Source organism: Echiichthys vipera (assembly GCF_963691815.1).
Source record: "Echiichthys vipera genome assembly, chromosome: 10".
NCBI lineage: Eukaryota > Metazoa > Chordata > Actinopteri > Perciformes > Trachinidae > Echiichthys > Echiichthys vipera.
In genome coordinates this window covers 14,011,237-14,023,845 of record NC_139835.1, presented here as the reverse complement: position 1 = coordinate 14,023,845, position 12,609 = coordinate 14,011,237, and positions in this window count along the sequence as shown.

Below are 12,609 nucleotides of genomic sequence, written 5' to 3'. Positions count from 1 at the left end.
TGTTTACCTTGCAAAGTGTGCATCTCAATGAGGTATTGCAGTGGCAAAAATCTTGGGCAGATCATTTTACTCAAAACAAAGAGACATGCAGATAAACACATGTAAGGTGGGGACTCATAGTATGATACTATGACGATATTTTATCCACTTTAAAAGCAATGCCCAAACACCACATTTCAAGGAAATAATTTATGTTTATATCTTTGATATATGGACAGAACCCTTTGGTCTTGTGGTAGTTGACAAAATAATCTCACTTTGAAATCCTTTTAGTTTTTCAGTCACTGCCAATTGGCTAATCCGATTTCAGTAGGCAGGATTAATAATAGGGACATTATCTTTAAATGTACATAGCAAGTTCCCTTGCTACATTCATGGAAGAGCTGATAAGATCAAAGTGAGACTGTCTTCCCAACAAATGACAACAGTTATTTCATAAAATTCCTCCTGCCCTCTTTCAGGAAGGTGGGCAGTCCCAACAAAGGAGGTCCAGGTGGATGGAAAAACATGGGACACTGTGTTAATTTCTCATTTTCTACCAACAGTCAATGGTGGCTTTTAACCACAATCGTGGTAATTCCCTTACCTAAACCAAGTGGTAATTATAGTTAGCAAGGCGATGAATGTCGCCTAATCCCTAATTCCCAAAGCACTTATTATGATTCAAATCATGATCTTTCCCTAAAATCTAAACACAACTTGTAACAGTTTTGGAAAGCACAGAAAAATAATGTCATCCTGTCGATAGAGATGCCATAAAATATCTATTTATTCAGATTATCAGGCTAATTCTTATCTATTTCTTGTCATTTATATCTGCACAGTCCACCGTTAAAATAAAGTAAAATGAAACAGTCACAGAAACAGTACTGGGATGAAAATGAAAACCTTAAGCACAGTTGAGACCAATTTTCCAGCTATTTCCCCCTGTTTGCCCCAATGACCTGTGCAAGGAGCTACTGGCTAGCTAGGTTCATGTCTGCACATATCTAATGCATGTCTGCGTAAATGATTTAAAACAAAGCAGACATGGATAACACAACATATTCTGAGAAACAGCAGATCTCTGACCAGTACTTGCTTTTGAACATTGGTAGTAATAGTAGAAGGCTGCAGGGGTCTTTCTTTCTTACATGCATGTGTGGATTCGGATCTAAATGGAGGTAAAGGACTTTTTTTTACACCACTTTCTATTCATTCAATACTTAAATAATGTAGATTTGAGTGTGTAAAGCCACAAGGTTGACAGAATGAAATGCCTGAACTTTAATGAAAGGCTTGTACAACCCGATGATTAGGCAAACTAATATTTGTGTAACAACGCTTTGGATTCTAAATTTCCGTCCTCCTTTTTCCTCACTACATCGAAAGAAAGATCCCTCTTCTTCCTGCCCCACACCTTTAGCCATAACCTCATGCAGACTGAAGGGGGAAAAGAACAGCTGAGAATGAGCCCTTTGTCTGAGAAAAATTAATTTGATTTTGTGCAGTTTGATTAAATCATAATGTGGCAAGTAATGAATATCCACCTTCGCTATTTCATTACACAGTGCAGTTCTGTTATCAAGCCCTAAATATAGCCTCATTATATATTCCATTTCTACCAGCTCGATAAAAAAAAAAAAATGAAATGGTCTTTTCAGAATAGCAGGTGTATATTTTACTATACTGTTCATACAAGGGCCACAGCCACTCTCCTTTCCTTTTCTTCTCACTCTCACTCCATCCCTTTGAGTTATAGCCACCACTCAGATCTACCAACTAATGAAGGAGGCCCTTGCAACTGTAATTGAAAATAAATGGCAGAACCACGGTGACACACTTGGATGAAAGGTTCAATTATTTTGATGATTGGTCCCAGGATATCTTTCGCAGTGACACTCATTTAGTCCCAGTAGTTGAAGCTGAAATGTCATCCTCATCCTCTCAGCACACTATCTCTGAAATCAGAAGAGCTATACTGACCCATTTTATCTTTTTCATGAATTTCCCTTAATTCAAGATTTGGTTTGCTCATTTTAATCTTTAATCCATCTTCTGATAACCCTTGTTAGCTCAACCAAACGTATCCAATTAAACAAAGTAAATCTGTAATTAGGACAGTGCATAATGAACTTGACCCCCAGAGGTGGGGCAGATGATGTCCTAATCAGAGTCAATGAGCTAATCTATCTCGACAGAGGAGTTAAAGGTCACAGATGGAGCTGTGATAAGAGATAGACCTAATGAATAACAATGGGTGGATTAACTGGAAGCCAATCCCCAAAAGGGAGGAGATTTGGCCAATCATGTGGAATTACTAGAAAAAAGTCTTATTTTGTCACAAAATATTCTCAAAGCTTTAATGTCAACTTTCTCCCTTTTGGAGCTTTCAATTGAAACTCACAATTGAAAGTGTGAAACGTGGGGACGTGTGAAATAGATATTTTGCAAATATTACAAAGTTAATTATGTATTAACTGATAGAGGTGGGAAGAGTAACCACATATACACTATATTAAATATAGGTGTGTTCACTTTCCACACTGACCGGTGGTCAACACGTTATATTAGTCACGTCCACATGAAATAGACTAACAGCAGTTTGGCTTGGCAGTTTGGCTATGGTTAGCAGCCTCTAAAATGATGGATGTAGTCTCCGTGATGTCCGTATAGGTTTCTAAAGAGCTAAAACTGAGGTGTTGGTGAGCGGTGGCAGAGCAGACAGGCACCTGTGACAGCAGCCACCTGCCACTCAAAGCAGCTTAATATAATTTAAACAAAAATTCACCCCTGTTAAGTTGTTAGCGTTTTGGAGCCAGCCTCAAGGGGCCACTCGATGAACTTTTTGGCACTTCCATGTTGGCTTCATTTCTCAGACCTGGAGGTTACCGCTTTATGCTTGCACTTTTTGAAAGCCATACCATTAACATTACTCCTACTGTAGCTTCAGCCGCTTTGAACAGAGTCATGCAGAGACGGGGCTGTGGTAGGATAACAGAGCGCCAGCAGCAGATCTGGGACCAGCTGACCACCTCTTAACGGATTATGAATGCATAAAATAATGTATACATAAAGGTAACAGTAGGGGTAAAAAAAAAAAAATCTAAAAATCTTCTTGATTAAGTAAGGTGTATGCAGCATGAATATTCCTCTAACAAGTACAATTTACTCAATAAAGTTACTTGAGTAAATACAACCTGTTTCTTTTTACCTCTGGATATACTGCTTGTACACCAAGCTGCACACCTGACTACTAGTAAACAATGCATTTTTCCATTTTCTGGAATATTCCATTGTATGAACATATGTTAGCATCTCTGTGTGTGTGTGTGGCTAAAATATATCCCTTTACACTACCTATAATGACCATAGCATGCACTTTAAATTTTTCTAAATGCAATGATGCACATTTGATAGATGTGTAAATTACAGCTATACTGCACTTGTCATTATGATGTAAAATAATAAATTATTAGTGTCTAAAATCTAAATTTACCGCAGACTGCTAAATGGAGTGAACCATTAAGTGTATATTGTGTAGACAATGGAGAATGAATGAGTGAGTGAGTGATTTTATGTAGTCCACTAACAAAGCAGCATTCGGTTTTGACCTGGGTAACAGCTGGGGTTTCAACAATTGGGATGACTGTGTAAACATATGTTCAAAATAAACAAAATTTATTTCTGAGCATCGTGACAGAGCTTGGTGATATATATGTATAGCAGAGTGATGCAGTTTGATAGTGTTCAGCTATTCAGTGCAGTAGGATGCACAGCAAGACACACATAATTAATTTGACTCTTTAGGGGTAGGGCTGTGTTTTTGACTTCAGCACAGTCCAACCATTACCACAAAATTATGTGACCCTTCTTGGTAGTTGTGTAAAAACATCATCAAAAGCATGATATAACCACTTTAAGCAATTTTTCAACTAACCTGTTAAACAATAAAAAAAAATATAAAGTATATACAGTTTATATATATACAGTATGTATTTTTTTTTCAAAGGTAGTTATGTGTGTATGTGTATGTGTGTGTGTGTGTGTGTGTGTGTGTGTGTGTGTGTGTGTGTGTGTGTGTGTGTGTGTATGTGTGTGGCTCTGACCCCTTGGAGATCCTCCCCGGGGGTCTCCCTTGCTAACCTCAACAAAGGTCATTGTGGGGGAGGATGCACACCCAGCTTTGACCCCCGGGGTCACATAAGGCCTGCATGATGAAGATAGTCAGAGAAAGTGAGATAATAGAATAACAATATATATGTTGTGTCTTATGTGCCTGTGCGTCTGGCCTGCATATACGCATGAATCCCCCCATTCAACGTGTTTGCACACTTGGAGCATGCATGCAAACCCTTTGTGCATGGGGGTGTGTTTGCGCTGTCTGTTGGTGCTGTGTGTGCATCATGGGTAATGGTCAGACCAGCATTAAAAGACGATTGCCTGCGGCTAGGTGCGTGTGCAGATAACTGTGTTTGCATCTGTCTCCATACATCAGGAGGAAATCCTTGTGTCCACAGCCAAAATATTACTTTGTATTTATGCTGTGGATTATATACCTCAGATAATTGGAGATAACAGGGTTGCTTAGTAGGCCTGTCAGTGTTCCTTCCACCTGGCCTTTAATCCATTATCTATTCCATTTCAAATGTCAACATTTGTCTTTGACAAAACGCCTTGAAAAAGACTTGATTTGAAAATGACCAACAGTTTTGTAAACAGATTATTTTAAATATTTATTTTCAATTTTGGGAGCAGTGCTTGTGTTTAAGCAGGATAATCAAATGTAAATGTATTCATTTAAAGGAAACAGTTTTACTCATTTATACAATATGCTTTTCAGATTCATCTTTTGTTTGACCTACTACAGATGCCTGATATGATACATAATTTATGTCCTGAAAAGTGAGATAAATTTCACCATAGTGTAAGTGGTGGCCGGTCAAGACAGAAACAATGGAAGAAAAATAGAGCAAATGTCTTTCTATTAAGTTTTTATTTGCAAATTATATTTGATTATGCATTTTGTTCACAAATAAAAATAAACACACAGTATCCAGTTTGTCAGGTTGTCATCTTAGCTGTGTCAGCCACTGCCATTTACAAGCTAACAAGCTAACAAACTACATACAGAAATCTACACTAAAACTTCTGGTACGTCTGCTAGTCGCTTCCCCAGTAAGAATGGCCATCCGCTTCCCGTCTGAAGCCAGCTCAAGCCTTTTGCCGAATCTCTCCGATGTTTCTAGCCATCTTGATACCCGCTGCTCTTTCACCGGTCAGCCTTGGTGAGAATCTAATGTAATCACCAAACTTGTTTAACCTGTGGTGGTGGGAAGGGAAATAATTTCTCAATGAGGACGAAAGAACAGATGTGCTTCCAGACCCCTTTCAAAGTTTGTTATGATTAATACTTTGATCTACAGGGTTTTCCCATATAAAAAGTTTAAAAATTGTATTTTTACTTCAAAATCTGTCAGGATGTAGACTTTTATATGTGCAGAAGTAGGTCAAAATTTCAGAATTCCGCAGGTTGCATATGAAACAGAGGAAAGACCTGGCCAGGGCAATTAGAAAGTTAAAGCTTGAACTATGAGTGTATCATGTCACCTGCAGATAACCAAGTCACATCTCAAAACATTACAAAACGTGTTTGATTTAGTGCTTATGGTGTTTTCTAGCTCTGTGTCGAATTCTTTAAAAAACAGTCTGTTATTCAAACTGAAACACAGGAATACACACATATCAGTTCATGTCGTATCTGTATTGTCAGCTAATGTTGTGGACATGTACTGTAAGAAACATCAGTCCCACCTCTGCTGCCATGAATTATATTTAGTTTTTGAAATTGATTTCAACAGTATTTATTTATTGTAAATTCTGTTGTATGAGAGCAGAAGCTAAAGTCAAGTAGCTAAAGATGTGTTTTTGTCTTGCCTCTCAAAAAACAGATACACATACAGGCACAAATGCTGGACTATTGTTTGTCTAATTGCAGCACTGGAGCCCTGAATCGTCTCTTAGACTGTTTTTCAGAAAACTTAATCGTGTGGACGGGCAGAGTGAACTAATTATCTGCACGCTGTTTTCCCAGCCAAAGCTGGTAATTTAGCAGCAATTGACCTCCTGCAGTTTGCCAGCAAATGAAAACATGTAGGCCAGTCTACTAACGAGGGGCCTGAAGACCACATGCTTTGTCTGGGACCTGCTCTGCACAGCGGACACAGAACCCCTCACTTCAGTTCCAATTTACCTCTTGACCATCTCCAGGGTAGACATCATCGTCCTCACACTGTGTAATGACTTAAGCTAGCTGCAGCAGAGGGAAGGCCTGTTGGGAGAACAACTCAGTACTGTGATTGTCTGGAAAACAGGATGTACTCCTTTCCAAGGTGGTTAACTTACGGTATGTGGCCCCAATGACTCCAGCTGGACTGTGCCTTTAAAACAAGTATAACTCCACCATTCATTATATTTCATGTTACATTTTCCTGGTTTGGATTTTTGTAAGTGATATGGATTATTATTATTATTTAAAAATAAGTTTTACTGTCTTTTGTCTTTGCTACTTTTGGCAGGCTGAGAAAGCCTCTGACAGAATTCATAGCATCATGGGACACAACCTTGACACTCCGTTTTCCTGAAGCCCAGCAAGTAACTATGGCATTCTTAAGCCCAACACTTTAAACTTCTACCTCTGACCTTCTATTTACAACTGTAAAGATTGGTAGAATTGCATTGTGTGATTTTTATCAGTGATGACAGTGACGCTGTGTGTGTGGGTGTGTGTCATCATGGAAAAAATGTGGTCCTAGAGACACCTTCTCTAATGGAAAGTACCACAGAGGTGGTTTAAATTATTTTGATACTGTAGGTGTTTATGTATCTGTCTTGTCATGTAATAGCACTGCAACTGTGCAAGCTACAGTCACAAAAAGGTGTGTATTTGAAGTGATCAACATGAAGGCCCAGTTCAAAGATTATGGTGTGGTCCAAGCAAGAGTAGTGGAAGTAGGGTGGTAGAAAGTAGAGTAGGGGGCATTGCCCCACCACGCTTTCTTTTAACAATAATTTTTTTTCATCTTTTTTGTATTTAATAATCATGCTGCAGCATCTCCTATAGCCTAGCCCCATCCAAAACCCACAAAAAATGCGATGTACTTAGTTCTGCTTAGCACGGGTGGATCCATCTACTGGACTCTATGGGTAATACTCTCCTCCAATAACAGCATTCCTTCACCCACTGAAATTCACATAAACGAAGCAGACCAATCAGCACGTGCCTACCTCAATACGTGTTGTTAAGTATATAAGGCAGTACTCACCACTGTCTGCTATCTCTTCAGCAAGCAGCCCCTAGGTAGAGGGTTCCAGCTGTGTTAGTACAACTAGGGTAACAAATTGTAATCTTTTTTTTGTAAAATGGCCAAAGTTCATTACCCAGTGTAGCAAATTGTACCATCATATTATAAGAAGATACTATGTTGTTTTTGAGAACTCAAGCACAAAACACTTTTGTTGTAATTTATTTTCTGATATATCAGGAAAAACTACCTTCATTCTTCATACCTCCAAGCTACGGTATCATTTCACTGTACTAAATTGTATGAATTTCAGAATAAAAAAAAGTCTTATAGTAGTTAGTAATGCTGTAGTGATAATAAAAAATGTTTTCCTTTCAGTCTCATGTTAACCTGGTTACAGTGAGATGTTGTCTCCCTAAATCTTGTTTGTATGAATTCTCTCGAGGATACTTTGTTGTCATGTTCAAAAAGAAGTCATCTGAAGAAGAAGAATCTGTTGATAAAGGCTATTCCCTAAAATGATTTGCGTTTATGAATGTGTGCATTATGTGTGTGTGTGTGTGTGTGTGTGTGTGTGTGTGTGTGTGTGTGTGTGTGTGTGTGTGTGTGTGTGTGTGTGTGTGTGTGTGTGTTCGTGTGTGTTTGTGAGAGTGTGTGTGAGGGAGACACACACAAAGAGCTGAAGTTAATTTCCCTTGTGCGGTTGCTTAAGAAAACATTGCTGCTTTATGAAGAGTGAGTAGCTGCACCACCATGATGTGTTAATGTGTTTGTATGCATGTGTGTGTATGAGTTGCGAGGGGTGAGTAAGTCCACTGCTGAAATATGGTTAATGGTACAGTTACTGTGACTTTCTTTTATTACCAGCCGTTTGTGTTGCCAGTAACTGGCTGAGACAGAAAACATCTGTTGTCAACATGTTTGGAGCACACAAACAATGAAAAGAGCTTAATGAATAACCTTCAGATAGGAGAAAGTCATTCATACTGCTGCAGTTTACAGTCGCTGCTTAAATCAACTGTCTCACCAATGCCGCCAGCTCTACAGGATACAGCAGACCACAGGGTAATGGATTACCAGAAGAAAGTAGACACCCATATTGTAATTCTGCCAACACATAATTACTGTATTGTGCTAATTACCTCCAAACCATTAATAGGATCCCACCCTGTTTTTATTTCTAACTTTTTTAAACCTGTGGGCTATGCTCTGAGATGTGCTGTTGAGGCAGTTCCAATCAGAGGTCTGTGTTGCCCAATTTATTTACTTTTTTAACAAATGAACTACCCAGTCAAGTCAATGTTGCAGTCTGCTGTTTGTCTTTGCTGTACATGTTGTGTCCTGACTCAACACATCGAATAATTTCAACATTATTTTAATCAATCCACCTGCAAATGATTCGGAAAAACCTATAAAAGTGATGATTGCCAGCTGTGTTTTTTAACTGGGAAATGCTGCTACAGTTTGCTAAGTCCTCTTTTCTGAAGTGTGTTATTTTGTTAATGCCTGTGCAATTTCAACTCACAGCTCGACGATGCAAGAAATACAGGTCTGTTTTCTGTGGAGCCTACTTTTCACCTACAAACTTTTTTTTCGTTCAAATTATGTGTGTGTGTGTGTGTGTGTGTGTGTGTGTGTGTGTGTGTGTGTGTGTGTGTGTGTGTGTGTGTGTGTGTGTGTGTGTGTGTGTGTGTGTGTGTGTGTGTGTGTGTGTGTGTGTGTTACTAGAAATCATTTGTGTCAAACAACATTCCCAGTCCAAATTTCTCAGAGTAAAAGTGTCATCTTGTAAACAATAACTGACCAGGAAATGTATTTTTTTTCCAGCTCATGTATATCAGTAAAGGTAGGCTACATTTTTCCATTCTCCAAAATTACTATAATTAAATTATAATGCATACTTCTTAGCTAGCTGAACGTAATAAACTGGTAAGTGTATGGTTTTGGCCAATGACTGAAGTATATACTCTTATAATGAAATCTTCTTTCAGGGCTTCAAAACTGTTGATATCTACATTTTGCAGTTTGGACATGCTTGATGTACTTTGCACAGTGAGGACAAAATGATGAGGAGCTGGATGATTCTGCTTTAGCGCCAGCCAACACACCATGTGAATGTTTTCCAGGGAATGTTTTCAAAGTCAGTAAAATATAGTCAATTTATTTCCCATGAAAGTCATTGTTCATCATCCGCTACTCAAGGTAAACAGCTGTACAGTGAACTAACAGTGAAACAGATTGTATACAGTATGGCAGGCTGCTATTGTAATAAGAGGATGTAGCTGCATTCTTGTCAACCCACGGATATATTCCTTATGTTTGCCCAGCCTCAGTTGTATTGAGCTGTCATTCCTGATTAGTTTTGACTCGTTTCATTTGTTCCTCTGTCTGTTTAGACATCAATCATCGCACTCATTTTACTGGATCTTTACTGTGTGCCAGCTGGTTGTATTTTGTGTGTGTGGATGCATGTCTGTGCTTGGTTTGTGTGTCTCGCAGGTGGTCCACTGTAAATCTATAGGTGATCAGAGAGACCAACAGAGACAAGCAAACAAAACATAAATGGCCATGAGGTGTGAAGGTGGGATTCTGGATGTATCTTGCAGAAAGCTGTAGAACATTTGGCCCACTGTTCTGGCAGTCTGCCTGAATGTGTTTGTGTAGCTGGTTTCAACAAACATATCAGTTTGCCAATACATCAAGCATCGATACATTTGTTTATGCAAGTAACTGGTAGATTTCACAGTGGTTTCTGACGAACCTGACAAAGTGTGCGAAAGTTGCATGCTGCCTGTTACTGCTCCAGTCTAAATCATTTCCCCCTGGAATTATTAAAGTATTTCTGATTCAGATTCTGATTAATTTGAATTTCCATTATTATTACAGGCAGTAGTAACACCAAGTAGCAACATGAAAAGTGAAGCCAATGCAGAAGTACATTAAACCTGCAATTTTTTGTGAAAGGGGGTTCCACTAGCTGCAGCAGGAAGTCATACCAAAGTTGTATAGAAGTCTATGAGAAAATGACCCTACCCTTCACTTGATTTATTACCTTAGCCAACATTTTCCTAATGAGGTTATGGTCTCAATCGCTAGCTTCAAATCTTCTTCAACACAGCATAATGTATATTTTTTATGCAACCAGGGGGAAATAGTTAACAGAGACACATTATGTTTTTAAGTGTAACTGTGTTAGTTTGCCTATAAAGTATCTGAGTAGCTGACTCTCTCGCCAGTACTGGGAAGGATAACAACGTGAGTACTAAACTAAACTAGCAGGCTAAGACTGATGGAAAATGAATGCATAGTTTTTCCCATGTGTGCAGATTTCACATTGGCTATGTCCATTTCTTTCAATATGCAAGCGTTGCATACAGAAACGCATGTGGTTGTTTACTTCGACTGATTAACCCTGTACTGTATGTGTGAGGCCAGTTGAGGATAGCAGAGTAAATCAGTATCCTCTGAATCCTCGAACAGGCATCTCAAGTGTCAGACCGCACTGATTGCTGTTATACTTACAAAACAAGAAAGAACTGTATTGCCCTGCCATGTATTATCCAACACGTGATGTACTCTGCTTTATTAGGGAGTAAAATAATCCATCTTAAACACCTCTGCTACCTCTGTTTGGTATGATCGAGAGGGAGCAGGTTTTGGAGGAGTGTTAAGATGCAGCTTCTGGCACAACAAAAGACGGCAACTTTCCATGAAAGCCTATGGCAGGATGACGTGGGATGGTTGGCAGAGAAAAAAGAAAGGGAGGAATAGTGTGTCAGAGTGAGATGTTTGACATGTTATTTCTCTGACCTGGCAGGGCCTGGAATGGCCTTGGCCCTGAAGTACAGACAGCAGTGAGGGAGGGATGGAAAGAAAGACAGAACAGATCATGTGTGGAAAAAAGGAAGGCGGTATCGTCCTTCTTCAGTCAACGCAATTACAATTCTGTTCTCCTTGGAATTGTCCATGTGGTTCGTCTCCTGGCAAACACTCTACCATGGAAGGATGGATGGATGAAGAGAAGGAGAGGAGAGATTGGAGGACAGTGGAAGTGTAAGCTGGGTGGGTTGGCAAATTGAGCAGAATCTAAGTGGTGCCGGAGTACCCTGGCAGACAGCATGGCACCTCTAATCACATTCAATCAATCAAGTGTGTAGACGGCCCAAGCCAACCTCACTGCAAACTGCACCAGACTCTCACCTTCTATTATCTACAGTATTTCTCCAGTTCATTCGATCATACCCTTTTTTTCACCACTCTCCCTACCACTAAGAGTTACACATCACTAAAAACAAACTAGTTATTGCATCTTGTTTGGATGTAAGACATACCTACTAATTGATGGGTGTAGCCTTACTGGTAGCTAACTGAACTAGCTAACTTTCAGAAGGGCCGATTAGCTTTCCCATATATGACTGCTTTGGAACGTGGATGTATAAAGATAACTGGTTGCAGAGTCAGTGGCTGTTACCCGGATCTTCCGTTATCTGTGGGGTACATATAGCAAGCACATTAATGTTTCCATTAATCTCGCCTCTCACAAGCTCAGTGTTGGGCTTGTTTACATGAACATATGAAGCAAAGTAACTGTGTTCATACTGGGAAGTTGATGTACCTAAAAAAAAATATCTGCTGATTCACGGATGTCTCTTTTTCAATGTAAGTCTATGGGGAAAAGACTTACCAGAATCGTTTTTGGGGGTTTGGTTTGGTCTGAAGAGTAAAATAAGTAATATGGTTGACATCTCTGACCTGAAACTTGATTGTTATTATTATAGTATGATTTCAACTGAGAAGACTTTCCATTGCAGCCTCCATCACTCACACAAGACAGACTAGTGATATTTTACTATTTTGATATTCCTTAAATATCTTCACGTCATTTTCTTATATGCAATTATGAAACAGTTCGGGAGTCAACAGCTAGGCCTACTTTGGTGTTTTGCATAGATGTCTAAAATGGTTTCTCAAGATGAAGGTGTTCACAACATGTAGACATATTAGTTGCAAACAAGCCTTGGTAATAACCTTTGGTTATCTGAGAAATGACAGTAACATGGCAGAAGGCTAATCCACTATATCCCTGTCTAGGTCAGAGCAAAATGGATGAGAAGACTATCTTGGGCTAAGAAACTGCTTTTCACAGTGGCAACTTTGTAACACAGCGTGTTTCTCTGCTGTGACAGATCTGCTGAAATAGGCAACGCTCTAAGTGTGTTTATGTGTGAATGCCATCCCTGCTTAGACACTCCACTGACCTGAGATAATCACTAGAGAAAGGTTACAATAGATGTGTGCATTGTTGTACAGATTGTGAAAAGAATGA